At 49.3% G+C, this 15,546-nt stretch overlaps 1 protein-coding gene across 2 annotated transcripts in view; it reads right to left on the reverse strand.

Moving 5' to 3' along the window:
* DEGS2 (delta 4-desaturase, sphingolipid 2) overlaps positions 1-14,553 on the reverse strand; it is a 38,819-nt gene extending 24,266 nt beyond the window's left edge. The window contains exons 1-2 of one of the 2 annotated variants that reach the window (XM_078054218.1): positions 14,408-14,553; positions 12,572-12,713 (exon numbers count right to left, since the gene is read on the reverse strand). The gene's annotated coding sequence lies outside the window, so the exon portion shown is untranslated. Of the gene's footprint in view, positions 1-12,571; positions 12,714-14,041; positions 14,196-14,407 lie in introns of those variants that run through there. The other variant, XM_036100047.2, reaches the window with a different exon arrangement.
* Between the last annotated feature and the right edge of the window lie 993 nt (positions 14,554-15,546).

The following is a 15,546-nucleotide window of genomic DNA, read 5'->3' on the forward strand; positions in this document are numbered from 1 at the left end:
AAAGAGAAAGAGTGCGTAGGGGGCAGAGGGGCAGAGGAGGAGGAAGGGAGAGAATCTCAAGCAGACTCCCCACTCAGCACGAGCCATACATGGGGCTCGATCCCACAACCCTGAGATCATGACCAGAGCCGAAACCAAGAGTCAGACGCTTAACCGACTAAGCCACCCAGGCACCCAAAAAAATACCAATTTGAAGAGATACATGCATCCCATGTTCACTGCAGCATTATTTATAATATCCAAGCTCTGGGAGTAACGTAAGTGTCCATCGACGGATGAATGGATAAAGAAGGGGTGGAATACACACACACACACACACACACACACACACACACACACACACAGTGGAATATTAGCCATAAAAAAGAATGAGGTCTTGCCATTTGCAACAACATGGATGGACCTGGGGGTATTATGCTAAGTGAAATAAGTCAGACAGAGAAAGAGACATAGGGCAGGATTTTGCTTCCATGTGGAATCTGAGAAACAAAACAGAAAAAGACTCACAGATACAGGAAACAAACTGTCAATTACCAGAGGGGAGGGGGCTCGGAGGGCTGGCAAAAGAGTGAAGGGGATGAAAAGGTAGAAACTTCCAGCTGTAAAGTACAGAAGCCATGGGGATGTTATGTACAGCACAGGGAACACAGTCAATAATATTGTAGTGACTGTGTATGGTGACAGATGGTTACTGGACCCATTGTGGGGACTGTTATGTTTAAAAATATTGAATCACGGGGCGCCTGGGTGGCTCAGTCGTTAAGCATCTGCCTTTGGCTCAGGTCATGATCCCAGGGTGCTGGGATCGAGCCCTGCATCGGGCTCCCTGCTCAGCGGGCAGCCTGCTTCTCCCTCTCCCACTCCCCCTGCTCCTGTTCCTTCTCTCGCTTTGTCTCTGTCAAATAAATAAATAAAATCTTTAAAAAAAATATTGAATCACAGGGCACCTGGGTGGTTCAGGCATTTGAGCATCTGCCTTCAGCTCAAGTCATGATCCCAGGGTCCTGGGATCGAGTCCCACGTCGGTCTCCCTGCTCAGCAGAGAGCCTGCTTCTCCCTCTCCCTCTGCCGCTCCCCCTCTCGTGTGCACTGTCTCTCAAATAAATAAAATCTTCTAAAAATCTTTTAAAAATTAAAAAAATAAAAATATCGAATCACTGGGGCACCTGGGTGGCTCAGATGGTTAAGCATCTGTCTTCGGCTCAGGTCATGATCCCGGAGTCCTGGGATCGGGCCCCACATCAGGCTCCCTGTTCAGCGGGGAGCCTGCTTCTCCCCCTCCTTCTACTGCTCCCCCTGCTTGTGCTCTCTCACTCTCTCTGTCAAATAAATAAATAAAATCTTAAAAAAAAAATCGCATCACTGCGATCCCAGGACCCTGGGATCTATTTAAAAATGGGCAGAGGACCTGCCCATTTAGGTCTACAGGATGTTGCGTGTCAGTCATGCTTCAATTAAAACAACAATGCTGTTGTGAAATGGAAGCACATTAAAGAAAAGAGACATGAGGACAGGTACAGAATCCCGAAATCTGTCCCGAGAGATTTCTAGAAGGATAGAGAAAATGGAGGAGGGGCAACACTTGTGCGTCCGCAGATTTTCTTCACAGAAGTCATCACTGAAATTGTAATTATAATTTAATTATATGGCAGCATGATTATTCCTATCTGAAATAAATCTTTATAGCATGTGCTTACGTGCTTGATTATTGTCTGTTCCCTCCTTTGGAGCGTCTTCTCCTCGTGGGTTCGCCCCTCATGTCCCTAATGCCCAGAACAAGGATACCCTCAACAACAATTTACTAAATAAAACAATGGATGAATCCCGGCAAACAAGGAATAAAGGGGGATTCCCCAGATCAGAAAACCTGAGCCTTTCGCCTGAAAAGGCTTCAGGGTGTCACCAAGATTGGAACTTGGTTCAACCACTTTGGGTAACTTGCAGCAACATCTCCCAAAGCACTCACAATTCCTTGTGAGGCAGGAATTTCACTGCTGGGCACATGGCCCAAAGAAATGAAAATAGATATCCACCAAAGACATGTGTAGGAATATTCATAACAGCTTTACTGGTAAAAAGCCCCATCCTAGAGACAGCCCCAACCTCCCACCACAGCAGAACGGAGGGAAAGACACCCCGTGGTCAGTCCACGAGCTGGAATGGTGTGCACCAATGAAACAGAAATGCTCTACACACACCAAAAACCGTGTACTATTCATGCCTTCTGGATTTCCTCTAGCTCTTTTTTTTTTTTTTTAATGTTTTGGTTTTTAATTTACATTTTTCCTATTTTTAAGTCTAATTGCTTTTTTTTTAAAGATTTATTTATTTATTTGAGAGAGCGAGAATGAAAGAGAGAGAGAGAGTACACGAGAGGGGGGAGGGTTAGAGGGAGAAGCAGGCTCCCCGCTGAGCAGGGAGCCCGATGCGGGACTCGATCCCGGGACTCCAGGATCATGACCTGAGCCAAAGGCAGTCGCTTAACCAACTGAGCCACCCAGGCACCCTCTTTTTTTTTTTTTTTTGAGTAATCTCTACAACCAACATGGGGCTCGAACTCATGACCCCAAGATCAAGAGTCACATGCTCCCCGGACTGAGTCAGCTGAGCACCGAGCGCCGATTCTCTGTATTTCAGATGCTCTGACATCCCCGGACCCTGACAGACTGCCCTTCCCAGGGCTAACCAGGTCCAGTAAATGCTTAGCCTGGGAGACTTCCCCATGCAAACTCACCAGTCCAGAGCCCATGCACCTCACCGCCTCCTCCAGTGGCTCACACTCGGGGCCAGGGTTCCCCGGCCCTCATCACCCCAGAGCCAGGTTCCAGACAACTCAACAGACAACTGGAATACAATTATTCAGACTGGCCAGTCCTAAACCTGTTTACCCTGCCTCACCACTCCTTCCCCGGGGAAACCACGTTAAGGCACCTGCCCAGGCTTTCCTGTCGCCCCCCTCGGCCCCTCCCCAGCTCCCCTCCTCGCCCCCTCTGCTCCTGCCTCCCACGGGTCCTGTCCTGGGAACTACACCTAACAAACTCTCTGGCTAATGGCAGTCCTCTCCTGATCTGTGGGCCTCACCGCAATAATAATAAAATCAACATTATAAAACAAGCAGGGTGTGAGCAGGGAGGCCCGGCTCAGACTGGGCTGACATGTCCCTAGGCTGCCCGGGGCCCACCTACTGCCTGCACTGAGCGTGAGCTGCAGCCTGGCCAGGGGCCACCAGCTGGTGCCACCGCGGCTGGCGCACTTGCCTGGTGTGGCCGCCGACTGCCACCTGGAACTCGGAAGCCGGGTCCTCCCTAAGTTCTGGTCTGAGCTGCTACCTGCCTAGATTGCAGGATGACATCGCAGGGCACCCTCCTTTTCTAGGGGTCTAGCTGAGTTTCTGAAAGGCTCCTCTGAAGGCACAGAGGTACGCCTCACTTCCCTCCCAGGGCCGTGGCAGGGCATGCGCGAGCAGCACCCACAAGTGGTGGGCAAACCGAGGTGCCGTGCTCCCTACTTTTCAGCCTGCCCAGAGGAGCGGGGATGGGGGGGTGGGGAGCACTCCTTTGAGGTACCGGTGAATTTCGAACCACACACTGAGTCAGTGCAAGGGCACCCCCCTCAGGGACCATGGCACCCCCAGGTCCCTAGTTGTGTTGTTTGCCTGCTAAAGTCCTGACTCCTCCCCTGACTTGGTGGGGTAGGAGGGACCACATCCATAGAGAATTTGGAGGGAGGGAGGAGGGAGACGATGAAGGGGGGGAGGAGGAGGAGGGAGAACAGGGGGAGAAGAAGGAATCACCCCAGCTACTGGCTGCTGCCTAGAGGGCCAATGGGCCCCCGTACCCCAGACCCAATATTGCTAAAATTAACTCCACCCATGGTGCCTGGCGGGGCTCAGTCGCTTAAGTGTCTGCCTTCAGCTCAGGTCATGATCCTAGGGTCCTGGGATCGAGTCCCACTTCAGGCTCCCTGCTCAGTGAGGAGCCTGCTTCTCCCTCTCCCTCTATCCCCCCCCCCCCAACTGCTCATGATCTCTCTCTCTCAGATAAATAAAATCTTTAAAAAAAAAAAATTAAGGGGCGCCTGGGTGGCTCAGTCGTTAAGCGTCTGCCTTCGGCTCAGGTCATGATCCCAGGGTCCTGGGATGGAGCCCCACATCGGGCTCCCTGCTCCGCGGGAAGCCTGCTTCTTCCTCTCCCACTCGCCCTGCTTGTGTTCCCTCTCTTGCTGTGTCTCTGTCAAATAAATAAATAAAATATTTAAATTAATTAATTAATTAATTAATTAAAATAAAAAATTAACTCCACCCAATCAACGCCAGTAGAGATTCTGCTCTTACAGATTTGGCTAATGTGTTCTCCTCAGCACCCATTTCAGTGGCGCCTCAGCCTGGCTACCTTCCGCCCTGCAGGGACACACACCTTCTCCAGGCTCCTCCGGGGGCCTCAACAGTTTCGCCTGCACACACCATCCTTGCAGACAAGACCTGACCGCATCACCTTCCTCCAGGAGCACAGCTGTGATGTTACCGGGAGGACCAATTCCTCTAGCAAGATTCATCGGACAGGCTCCTTCAGGTCTTACAAACCAGCATCCTTTTTGGCTTCTGGCAGCAACATGTTCGTAATTTAGAAATTCTACCTCAATCGGACTCAGAATCAGCTCACGGTCAGCAGGGCCCCTCTAATGAAAGGCTCTAAGATCCGTCCAAATTAAGTCAACAGGAACTTCCTGCCAGGCCTCCGAGACTCCTTCACTGTAGAGGCCTGGGCAGGAGAGTCCTCTCCTGCCCCTGAGGTCTCTGGACCACCCAGGATGGCCCTTAGTTGTCCAAGGGCTTCTGATGCAAGAAACTGCCTCTCTTGTCCTCATGCTAAACACCATTAAAACCAAAATTGCTGGCTACATACTGGGCTTTCCTAGAAATAGAGGCGCTCACAGACCCTGAGCCTGGGACCCTCCCAAGGCAGTTGCCCCTTTGCTGGGGTCATAGAAACTGCACCCCACAAGCTCAGCACGGCTGAGGAGGCCTCCTACAACAGGAAGAAGCCAGACCTGGGCCCTCTGGCATATTCCACCTGGCCTCCCCTGTCCTCAGTCCCTGGCCAGGTACCATGTGTTCCACCCAGGAGGGAGGTCACCCCTCCCCCAGGCCCCTTGGCTAACCAGGAGCCCCCCATTACCTGAATGAACATCAATGACAGCTTGTTGACTGTGTGAGTTGCACCACCAACCACCATAAAGATGACAGCACTCATTAGAACATTGCTGCTTTTCATCTCTTAGGATGTTCCAGACAAAGGTCAGAACCCAATGGTCAACACAGCTGGCCAGACTTCGGGCAGTCACCTTGGCCCTGGAGCTCTGGCCAACAACTGGCCCCCTCTCTACATCGATTACACACACTGTTAAGCCATCGGCTGAGGGTAAAGGACCCAGAATCTCTTGCCCCACAGGGATACCCCAAATCACACCTGTCTCCCCATATCCGAAGGCCACAAAACAAGGCCTGGCCAGCCCACTCCTATCCCTTCTGGAGTTAGACAGGACTGGTAGTAACCAGGTACACAGTTCAATTCTCAGAACGGGCTCCTGGAAGAGGCACTCAATAGAACTTTCCTGTCCCTGATAGGGCCAGAGAGGTTGAGCTCAGAGATGTAATGGTTTCCTCAAACATCTTCTTTTCAAATTCTAATCCAGCAAATGGACCCCAAACAGGACCTCTTTCTTGCCCCAGGCCTTAATCTCTCTTAATTCAAGATCCTTGGCCAACTCAAAACTCAATGTCAAATTTAAAAACGTCCTACAGGGGCGCCGGGGTGGCTCAGATGGTTAAGCGTCTGCCTTTGGCTCAGGTCATGATCCCAGGGTGCTGGGATCGAGCCCCGCATCGGGCTCCCTGCTTGGCGGGAGGCCTGCTTCTCCCTCTCCCTCTACTGTTCCCCCTGCTTGTGCTCTCTCGCTCTCTCTGTCAAATAAATAAATAAAATCTTTAAAAAATAAATAAATAAATAAATAAATAATAAAAATGTCCTACACTCCCTTTCCTACATTTAAAGGGGGATTTGTCTCCCCTCCATGGTCATAAAGATGCATTATATATTATATACAGGCCTCTAATATTGTCTCCCCCCATCTTTATAAATTTCCAATCTTGCCCCCATCCCAGAAGGGCTGGAGGCCAGAGTGAGGGCATTTATTCTCCTAGAACCCATTAACCATAGGTTGTCCCATGGGCCAGGCAGCTGCTCATCTGATACAGGGCCCATCCGAGCCTAAACTTACACACACACGGAATAAACACAAAACCTGTCAAGTGCAACCATACACCATTCTGATGACTACTGTTATTACTGTCTATCTCGGAGCTTTCATTGGTTTGTAATCGAAGATCCACACCCTCCAAGTGAGCCATTGTTTCCACCAGGCATGAGTTTGCTTAATACATGCCCCACAACCCAAAGACCTCACCACTTTGCTATCACCAACCAAACCAACAACTGAGGCAACGAGCCCGCAGTAAGTGGCCAGATTGGAGGGCCTGCCTACGGGCTCACGCTGGAACCCCAGCCCAGCCTTGTCTTACCACCACAGAGCCACAAGGCCAACAGCCTCATCTCCCTGAGCGGGGACCCAGGCCCATATTTCAGATGACCTCTCCGTGGCCCAGGAGCTGGCTGCTGGAGATGACCGGGACAAGTTCACCCCGACTCTCAAACCCCTGCCCCAGCCACACCCACAGATTGCCTCTGCTAAGGCACAAAGTGGACACAGACCCTGACTGCTTTCCTTCCTTTGGGATTAGGGATTCTATGCTGTTTCGGAGCTTGCTGTCTGCTTCGCCAGGATCCTGGTTAACTTCTTGCTCTCTGTGGAAACAGATACACCTACCCTATGTGCCAACACTCCACGCCCAAAGGGAAATCTGGCCAAGGTCACTATTATCTGGGTCAGTCTGACAATTAATGGAGATAATGCTTTCCCCCAGGGGGCACCTGCCTCATACTAGTGAACCCCACAAGCCCCTTGGGGAGAGGACTGCCTACCCCCTTTTCAAAGGTCCACACCCTCCAAGTGAGTGCCTTTCCCTACTAACCCTCCAGCTTTCCACCAAGACCCTGCGGTTCCCACCATGACCACAGCCACCCTTCCCCCTGGTTACAACAACAGCACGCCTCCTCACACAGACTTTACTACACCAGCAGTTCATACTCCCAACAGCCTCACTGCTGGACCTGCAGCCTGACCTCCCAAAAAACCCACCAAGACAGTATTAGTGAAAGAAAATGAAACAAACAACTATATACATATGCATGCTTTTAACAATCTACCATCCCACTGAGCTATTGTTAGAAACCCTGGGAATTTCAGATTGACTTTCTTGGACAGTGCCATGTAAGTAAGAAACGTAGGTATGGGCCAGCCCAGAGGGGCTCCTGCTATTTGTACTGGCGTCACTCCTTTCTACTCTCATGATACAATTTTTTTCTATGCTGTTCAGGAAAACTTACACCCCACTCTCTAAAAGTCCCCTTATCATCACCACAAAGATTCCTTAGTGATGTCAAAGCATCAGAGGGCGAGGGCACTGCACTAATCATGCCTTCTTCTTTTCTGTAATTCTCAAGGTTATGCTATCTTGTTGGCCCTGAGGAGACTGCCCCTCGCAGGGCCAGTTCCTAGATATAGTTAATGACTAGTTTGGAAGGGTGCCTTTCACATGCAGATTTATCAATCCAGAGCCCAAGCACCACAATAGGAAGGAATAACAAAGTCAGAGGACTCATTAACTACAAGACAAGGGTCCTGGGATCAAGCAATGGGCTCCCTGCTCAGGCTGGGAGTCTGTTTCTCCCTCTCCCTCTGCTGTTCCCCCTGCTTGTGTGCGCACCCTCTCTCTCTCTCTTTTTCTCTCTCAAATAAAATCTTAAAAAAAAAAGAAAGAAAAAAGCAGTTCAGTGGAGAAAAGACAGTCTCCTCAGAGAGACCATCCATCGGACGTCCATATGCAAAAGAATAAATGAACCTAGACCGGACCTGACACAAAAATTTACTCAAAATTGGGGCGCCCAGCAGCGCCTGGGTGGCTCAGTCGTTAAGCGTCCGCCTTTCACTCGGGTCATGATCCCAGGGTCCCGGGATCGAGCCCGAGCCCCACATCGGGCTCCCTGCTCCGCGGGAAGCCTGCTTCTCCCTCTCCCACTCCCCCTGCTTGTGTTCCCTCTCTTGCTGTGTTTCTCTCTGTCAAATAAATAAATAAAATCTTTAAAAAAGAAAAAATTCGGGAGCCTGGCTGGCTCTGTCGTGGAGCGTGCCACTCTTGATCTCGAGGTTGTGGGTTCAAGCCCCACGCTGGGTATAGAGATTACTTAAAAATAAAATCTTTTTTTTTTTAAAGATTTTATTTATTTGACACACAGAGAGAGCACAAGCAGGGGGAGTGGGAGGCAGAGGGAGAGGGAGAAGCAGGCTCCCCGCCGAGCAGGGAGCCCGATGTGGGCCTCCATCCCAGGATCCTGGGATCATGACCTGAGCCAGAGGCAGACACTTAACCAACTGAGCCACCCAGGCGCCCTAAAAATAAAATCTTAGAGAAAAAATTTACTGAAAATGGATCACAGACCTAAATGTAAAATGCAAAATGACAAAACTTCTTGAGGAAAATATAGGACAAAAACCACATGACCTTGGGTTCGGTGATGAGCTTTTAAATACGACACCAATGGTACAACCCATGAAAGAGAAAAAAATACATAGTTTCAACTTTATTAAATGTATAACTTTGGTTCTGTGAAAGGCAATGTTATAAGAACGTGAAGACAAGCCACAGACTGGGAGAAGATATTCGTGAAACACAAGTCTGATGAAGGACTTGAATCCAAAATATATAAACAAATATTAAAAGTCAACAGTAAATAACAATCCAGTCAACAAATGTGCAGAAGGGGCGCCTGGGTGGCTCAGTTGGTTAAGCAACTGCCTTCGGCTCAGGTCATGATCCTGGAGTCCCGGGATTGAGTCCCGCATCGGGCTCCCTGCTCGGCAGGGAGTCTGCTTCTCCCTCTGACCCTCCTCCCTCTCATGCTCTCTGTCTCTCATTCTCTCTCTCGCAAATAAATAAAATCTTAAAAAAAAAAACAAAACAAAACAAATGTGCAGAAGACCTGAACATACAACTCCCCACAGAAGACAAACAACGATGGGCGCCTGAAAAGATGCTCAGCGTCATTTGTCATCAGGGAAATGCAAATGAGAGCAATAATGAGATACTAGTACACACCTATGAGAATGGATAAAATCCTCAACACCTACAACACCAGCTGCTACTGAGGATGTGGAGCGACAGGAACTCCCATTCCTTGCTGGTGGGGATGCAGAATGGCATGGCCGCTTTGGAAGACAGTGTGGCAGCTTCTTCTTTTTTTAAGGTTTTATTTATTTATTTGAGAGAAAGAGAGAGAGAGTGGGGGAGGGGCAGAGGGAGAGGGAGAAAGAGTCTCAAGCAGACTCCCCACTGAGCGTTGAGCGGATGCGGGGCTCGATCTCCCAACCCTGAAATTACGATCTGAGCTGAAACCAAGAGTTGGACGCTTGCTTAGTCAACTGTGCCTCCCAAGCACCCCAAGTGTGGCAGCTTCTTACAAAATTAAACATGGCCTTACCATACGATCCAGTAGTTGTGCTTCTTGGTGTTTACCTAACTGATGTGAAAACTCATGCCCACACAAAACCTTCATGTGAACGTTTATAGCAGCTTTATTTCTAGTTACCTAAAATCTGAAGCAACCGAGGTGCCCTTCAATAGGTGCATGGATAAACAAACTGTGGTCCATCCAGACAAGGGAATATCAATCAGAGATAAAAGGAAATGAGGTAGCACCAGTCAGAATGGCTAAAATTAACAAGTCAGGAAATGACAGATGTTGGCGGGGATGCGGAGAAAGGGGAACCCTCCTACACTGTTGGTGGGAATGCAAGCTGGTGCAGCCACTCTGGAAAACAGTATGGAGGTTCCTCAAAAAGTTGAAAATAGAGCTACCATATGATCCAGCAATTGCACTCCTGGGTATTTACCCCAAAGATACAAAAGTAGGGACCCGAAAGGGTACGTGCACCCCGATGTTTATAGCAGCAATGTCCACAATAGCCAAACTGTGGAAAGAGCCAAGATGTCCATCGACAGATGAATGGATAAAGAAGATGTGGTATATATATACAATGGAATATTATGCAGCCATCAAAAGGAATGAGCTCTTGCCATTTGCAACGACATGGATGGAACTGGAGGGTATTATGCTGAGCGAAATAAGTCAAACAGAGAAAGACATGTATCATATGACCTCACTGATATGAGGAATTCTTAATCTCAGGAAACAAACTGAGGGTTGCTGGAGTGGGGGGTGGGGTGGGAGGGATGGGGTGACTGGGTGATGGACACTGGGGAGGGTATGTGCTCTGGTAAGCGCTGTGAATTGTGCAAGACTGTTGAATCTCAGATCTGTACCTCTGAAACAAATAATGCAATATATGTTAAGAAAGAAAAAAAAAGAAGAAGAAGAATGTAGCAGGAGGGGAAGAATGAAGGGGGGGAAATCGGAGGGGTAGACGAACCATGAGAGACAATGGACTCTGAAAAACAAACTGAGGGTTCTAGAGGGGAGGGGGTTGGGAGGATGGGTTAGCCTGGTGATGGGTATTAAAGAGGGCACGTTCTGCATGGAGCACTGGGTGTTATGCACAAACAATGAATCATGGAACACTATATCTAAAACTAATGATGTAATGTATGGGGATTAACATAACAATAAAAAAATTTAAAAAAAAAAAGGAAATGAGGTAGGAGCGCCTGGCTGGCTCAGTGTTTGGAGCGTGCAACTCTTGATCTTCGGGTCATGAGTTTGAGCCCCACACTGGGTGGAGAGATTACTAAAAAATAAACTTTAAAAAAAAAAAAGGAAATGAGCTAACAAGTCACTAACAGATGTGGAGGAATCTTAAATGCATACTGCTAAGTGAAAGAAGCCAGTCTGAAAATACTATGTACTGTATGATTCCAATTATATAACATTCTGGAAAAGGTAAAACTATGGAGACTATAAACAGAACAGTAGTTGCCGGGGGCGCTGGGGGTGGTGAGGGTTGAATAGGAGCAGCACAGGGGAATTTTCAGGGAGGTGAAATCATGGTGTAGGAGACCGTAACAGAGGATAGAAGACATTAGCGTTTGTCAAAACTCAGAGACCTTGATATCACAGAGCGGACCTCGATGTACACACAATTTTATTTTATTTTATTTTTTTTTTTTTAAAGATTTTATTTATTTATTTGACAGAGAGATAGACAGAAGAGCACAAGCAGAGGGAGTGGCAGAGGGAGAGGGAGAAGCAGGCTCCGCACTGAGCAGGGAACCCGATGCGGGACTCGATCCCAGGACCCTGAGATCATGACCTGAGCCGAAGGCAGATGCTTAACCATCTGAGCCACCCAGGCGCCCTCGATGTACACACAATTTTAAAAAACCATTTAGGAGTCAGGAATCCCAGGAAAGAACACAGAATGCAACAGAAGAATCTAATTGATGAGAAACATCTGAAACAGCTTTGCTGAAGGGCAGGGGAGAATCAGATGCTGCCCTGAGTAATTTCGGAAACGACAGTCGCAGGACTGTACTCTAGTTGATGAAGCTGCTTCCCATGGGAACAGCAGTTAGTAACTCTAGAACCACTAAACATGTACTGGAATTGAACAATTAAGTTTAAAAAAAAAAAAAAAGGCAGATATCTGGTGAGAGCCAGGTTTCTCCAGGTTGGAGCAGAAGATTGCAGATAAGTAGGGGAAGAGGCTAGAATGTTTCATGTGGTAACTGATTAGAGGTGGAGACACCAATATAAATGTTTAGCTTAACACAGATAAAGATGATTACTTGTAGAAATAATTACAGATGCGTATACACAGGAATTCGATTCATAAACATATTTCCTTGCTTTATCAGCCAACAGCACCCGGAGCCAGGACATCCCAGTAGCTTTGATCACCTGTGACCTTGATTTCTAATACCCTTCCCCAGTAAAAGGAACCAGGGCTCCTTGGAGAAATGGCAGATTCTAGGACTGGAGCAAGAAATATACGAGATGAGCCTGGAGCATCTTGCAACTCCAGAAAGTAAGGAAGTGCTCAGAACACACACACACACACACATCACATACACACACACCCCATACACACGCAATGATGGGGTGCATCAAAGGGACACAGGAGCCGACTGCAAGAGCTCCCAATGGCCAAAGCTAGAACAATTTGAGCAATAAAATAATAAGACAGCATTAGATTATAGCCCAAAGTATTAAATAAATCTCATGAGTCCATACTCATAATATCAATAAATAATTGAGTAACAAAATGGAGAAGAGAGATCTTTCATGCAAGGAATTCCAAATAATTTAGGCAGATACCCCACCTTCAAGGAGGTGGAGCACAACTCCCCACTCCCCAAGCATGGGCTGTACAGTGACTTCCTTCCAAAGTGTGGAAGCTGGGAAAAGAGTCACCCTGCAGTGGAGAAACCTGGCCAACATACCTCTGCCAGGTGACCAAGGTCAACAGGAACAGTGATAGGTCAGGTTGATAGGATGCACCCTTGAAATGATGAAATCATCTGATGAGTAGGGCACGTCACCTCTGTGGTCTTCCTCCCCCAAAGCCATGACTCCAGTCCAATCCTGAGGAAGACACATCAGGCAAATCCCAATTCAGGAATATGACACAAAATACCTGGCCAGTACTACTTAAAACTATCAAGATCATCAAAAGCAAGGAGTGGCTGAGAACGTGTTACAGCCAAGAGGTGCCTAAGGAGACACGACGACTGAATGCAATGGGGTGTCCTGGCTGAGCTCTTGGAACAGAAAAAAGACGTTAAAGGAAAAACTGAGGAAATCTGAATGTAGTATGGATTCTAGTTAGTAACAGTGTATAAAGATTTTATTAGTTCTAACAAATCTACCATACTAATGTGAGATGCTAACTGAAGGGAAGCGGCACCTAGATGGTTCAGTGCGTAGAACACGTGGCTTTTGATCTCTGGGTAGTGAGTTCAAGCCCCTTGATGGACCTAGAGATTACTTAAGAATTTTTCTTAAATAAACAAAAGGGGAGGGGCACCTGGGTGGCTCAGTTGTTAAGCGTCTGCCTTCGGCTCAGGTCATGGTCCCAGGGTCCTGGGATCAAGCCCCACATCGGGCTCCCTGCTCAGTGGGGAGCCTGCTTCTCCCTCTCCCACCCCCCCCCCCCCGCTTGTGTTCCCTCTCTCGCTGTGTCTGTCAAATAAATAAAATTTAAAAAAAATAAAAAATAAACAAAATAAACAAAAGGGGAAACGGGAATGGAGATACGAGTTTTCTGTATTCCCAGTAATTGTGCAAATCTAAAACAGTTCTAAAATTTAGAAGTTTATAAAAAAAAAAAAAAAACACCAAGTAGACAAAAGCATACCACTCTATGTTTCCATTCAGGAGAAGTTCAAGAATAGTTAAACTAGTCAGTGGTATTAGAGGTCAGAACAGTGGTTTCTTCTGGGGATGAGAAGAGGCAGGGGAGGGGAGAGGGCCTCCAAGTGAGTGGTCTGCATCTTTCCCCGGGTGGTGACTACCCCAGTGTAGACCAAGGTGAAACTTCATTCAGCTGTATTGTTAAGACGTGTGCATTTTATATGTTACACCTTAATTCAAGTGAACACAAGGGGGGCGTGGGTGGCTCAGGTCATGATCCTGGGGTCCTGGGATGAAGTCCCACTTCCTGCCCCCTGTTCAGTGGAGAGCCTGCCTCTCCCTCTCGCCCCTTCATGCTCTCTCGCTCTCTCACTTGCTCGCTCTCGTTCTGTCTCAAATAAATAAATAAAAATCTTTAAAAAGAGTGAACACAAAGTAAAATAATAACAACAACCAAAAAGCTGAACATCACCATCTAGAAACACTGTACAGAAATTTCTGAGCGCCCACCGAGGAGAAAAATCCCAAAAGCTTCCAAGAAGAAACAGAAAAGGCATTACCTGCAAAAGAACGCGGGTCACCCTGGCTACAGACCTCTCACCAGCAAGGCGGTGGGCAGGAAGGTGGCGGGCAGGAAGGTGGCGGAGCAGGGGGTCCTGTCCGCCCTCGGGCGCCTCTCCCACCGCCGCCCCCCTGCCCGCCCCCCCACGCATGCGCACCCGCGTGCGCGCACGTGCGCACCCACACGGCTGAGTGCACGCGCACACCCCTCCCCGTGTGCCCAAATCTCTCATCCCGCCCACCTGCCTCGTCTGTCTCCAATCTCTCATGCCCAGTCCAAGAGCCGCCTCCTCCCAGAAGCTTCCCGAGCTGTCCGCCCGAGCTAGAGGCGCATCCTCTCCGCTCCCCTAGGCACCCGGCGCTACCTCTGTCATCCGCAGGGGTCCGCGGGGAGAACCGGGCTGCTGAGGCCGGGAGCGCGTGGGACCTGTAGGAAGTCATCAGCTGCCCAGTGAAGCTCACCAGATCACCCGGGGCCTCCTCCATCAGGCCCTGGGAGCCGGGCCAGCAGAGAGCCAGGCCCTGAGATTGAATTCACGGCACCTCTTGATTAAGTCATTTTCAGACCTGTGGCTTAAGGACAAAATAAAAACCGGTTGGAGAAGTCGGCCCTGTTTTGGGGAGGGGAGGAGGATTTCAACTGCACACCACATACAAACAAACTTAGTCGGGTGTGGACATTCGGGGCATGTCATGTGCTATCAGCCCCAGAAGCTGGGCCCTTCTCCAGCTCCATGCCAGGGCCAGCCCGGGTCAACAGTGACGGTCCCTGCGCTTTGCTATAATCTGGGAACCCTCACTCTCCCATGTCACAGTGGAGGAACCGGGCTCAGCTAGAAGCAAAGGGATGAGCTCCGGCCCCGGCCTGTCTGGCTCTTGCCCACTCCACCAGGATATTGATGGCCATGGAGCTGTGGTTTCCAAATCAAAGCTCTAGAATGTTCTCGGCTCCAGGGCTGGGTGTGACAGCGTGGTAGGCAGGCACTGGAGCAGCCTGGGGTTGGCACACTGCACACTCATTCCCCTCCTGTCTCCTCCCTGCCACCTGTCTGTGGGTCTTGTCAGGATTCACCCTGCACGGGGCCAGCTCCTGGCCCTGACAGTCTGCAGGAGAGACCCATTCGGAAACTCAGATCGCGTGGGGGTTGCTGCTGGTACAACCCAATGGAAACCCAAGCCGGGCCCTGGAGCTGGTCGGTGGACCGAGGAGGCCGACGGTCCAAAGGCTGGCGGGGAGGCAGGAAGATGCTCAGCTCCCCAGACCCAACACCATACTCACCATGCAAGTCATTGTCAACCACTCGGCCCCACTGATGGACTCTGCTGGCCTTAGGGTCACCCTCCCGGTTGGAGTACAGTGGATTTGAAGAGGAAAACCCCAGAGCTCCACAGAGTGGGGAGTAATGTGGAATGGCAGGCAGAGTGAGTGGGGCCCCACACGTTCAGACACACCAAAGACCCTGGACATGGCAGAGCCCTCTCCTTAGGGGTCTCAGTTCAACGG

Source organism: Halichoerus grypus, chromosome 8 (genome assembly GCF_964656455.1).
Source record: "Halichoerus grypus chromosome 8, mHalGry1.hap1.1, whole genome shotgun sequence".
Classification (NCBI taxonomy): Eukaryota; Metazoa; Chordata; class Mammalia; order Carnivora; family Phocidae; genus Halichoerus; species Halichoerus grypus.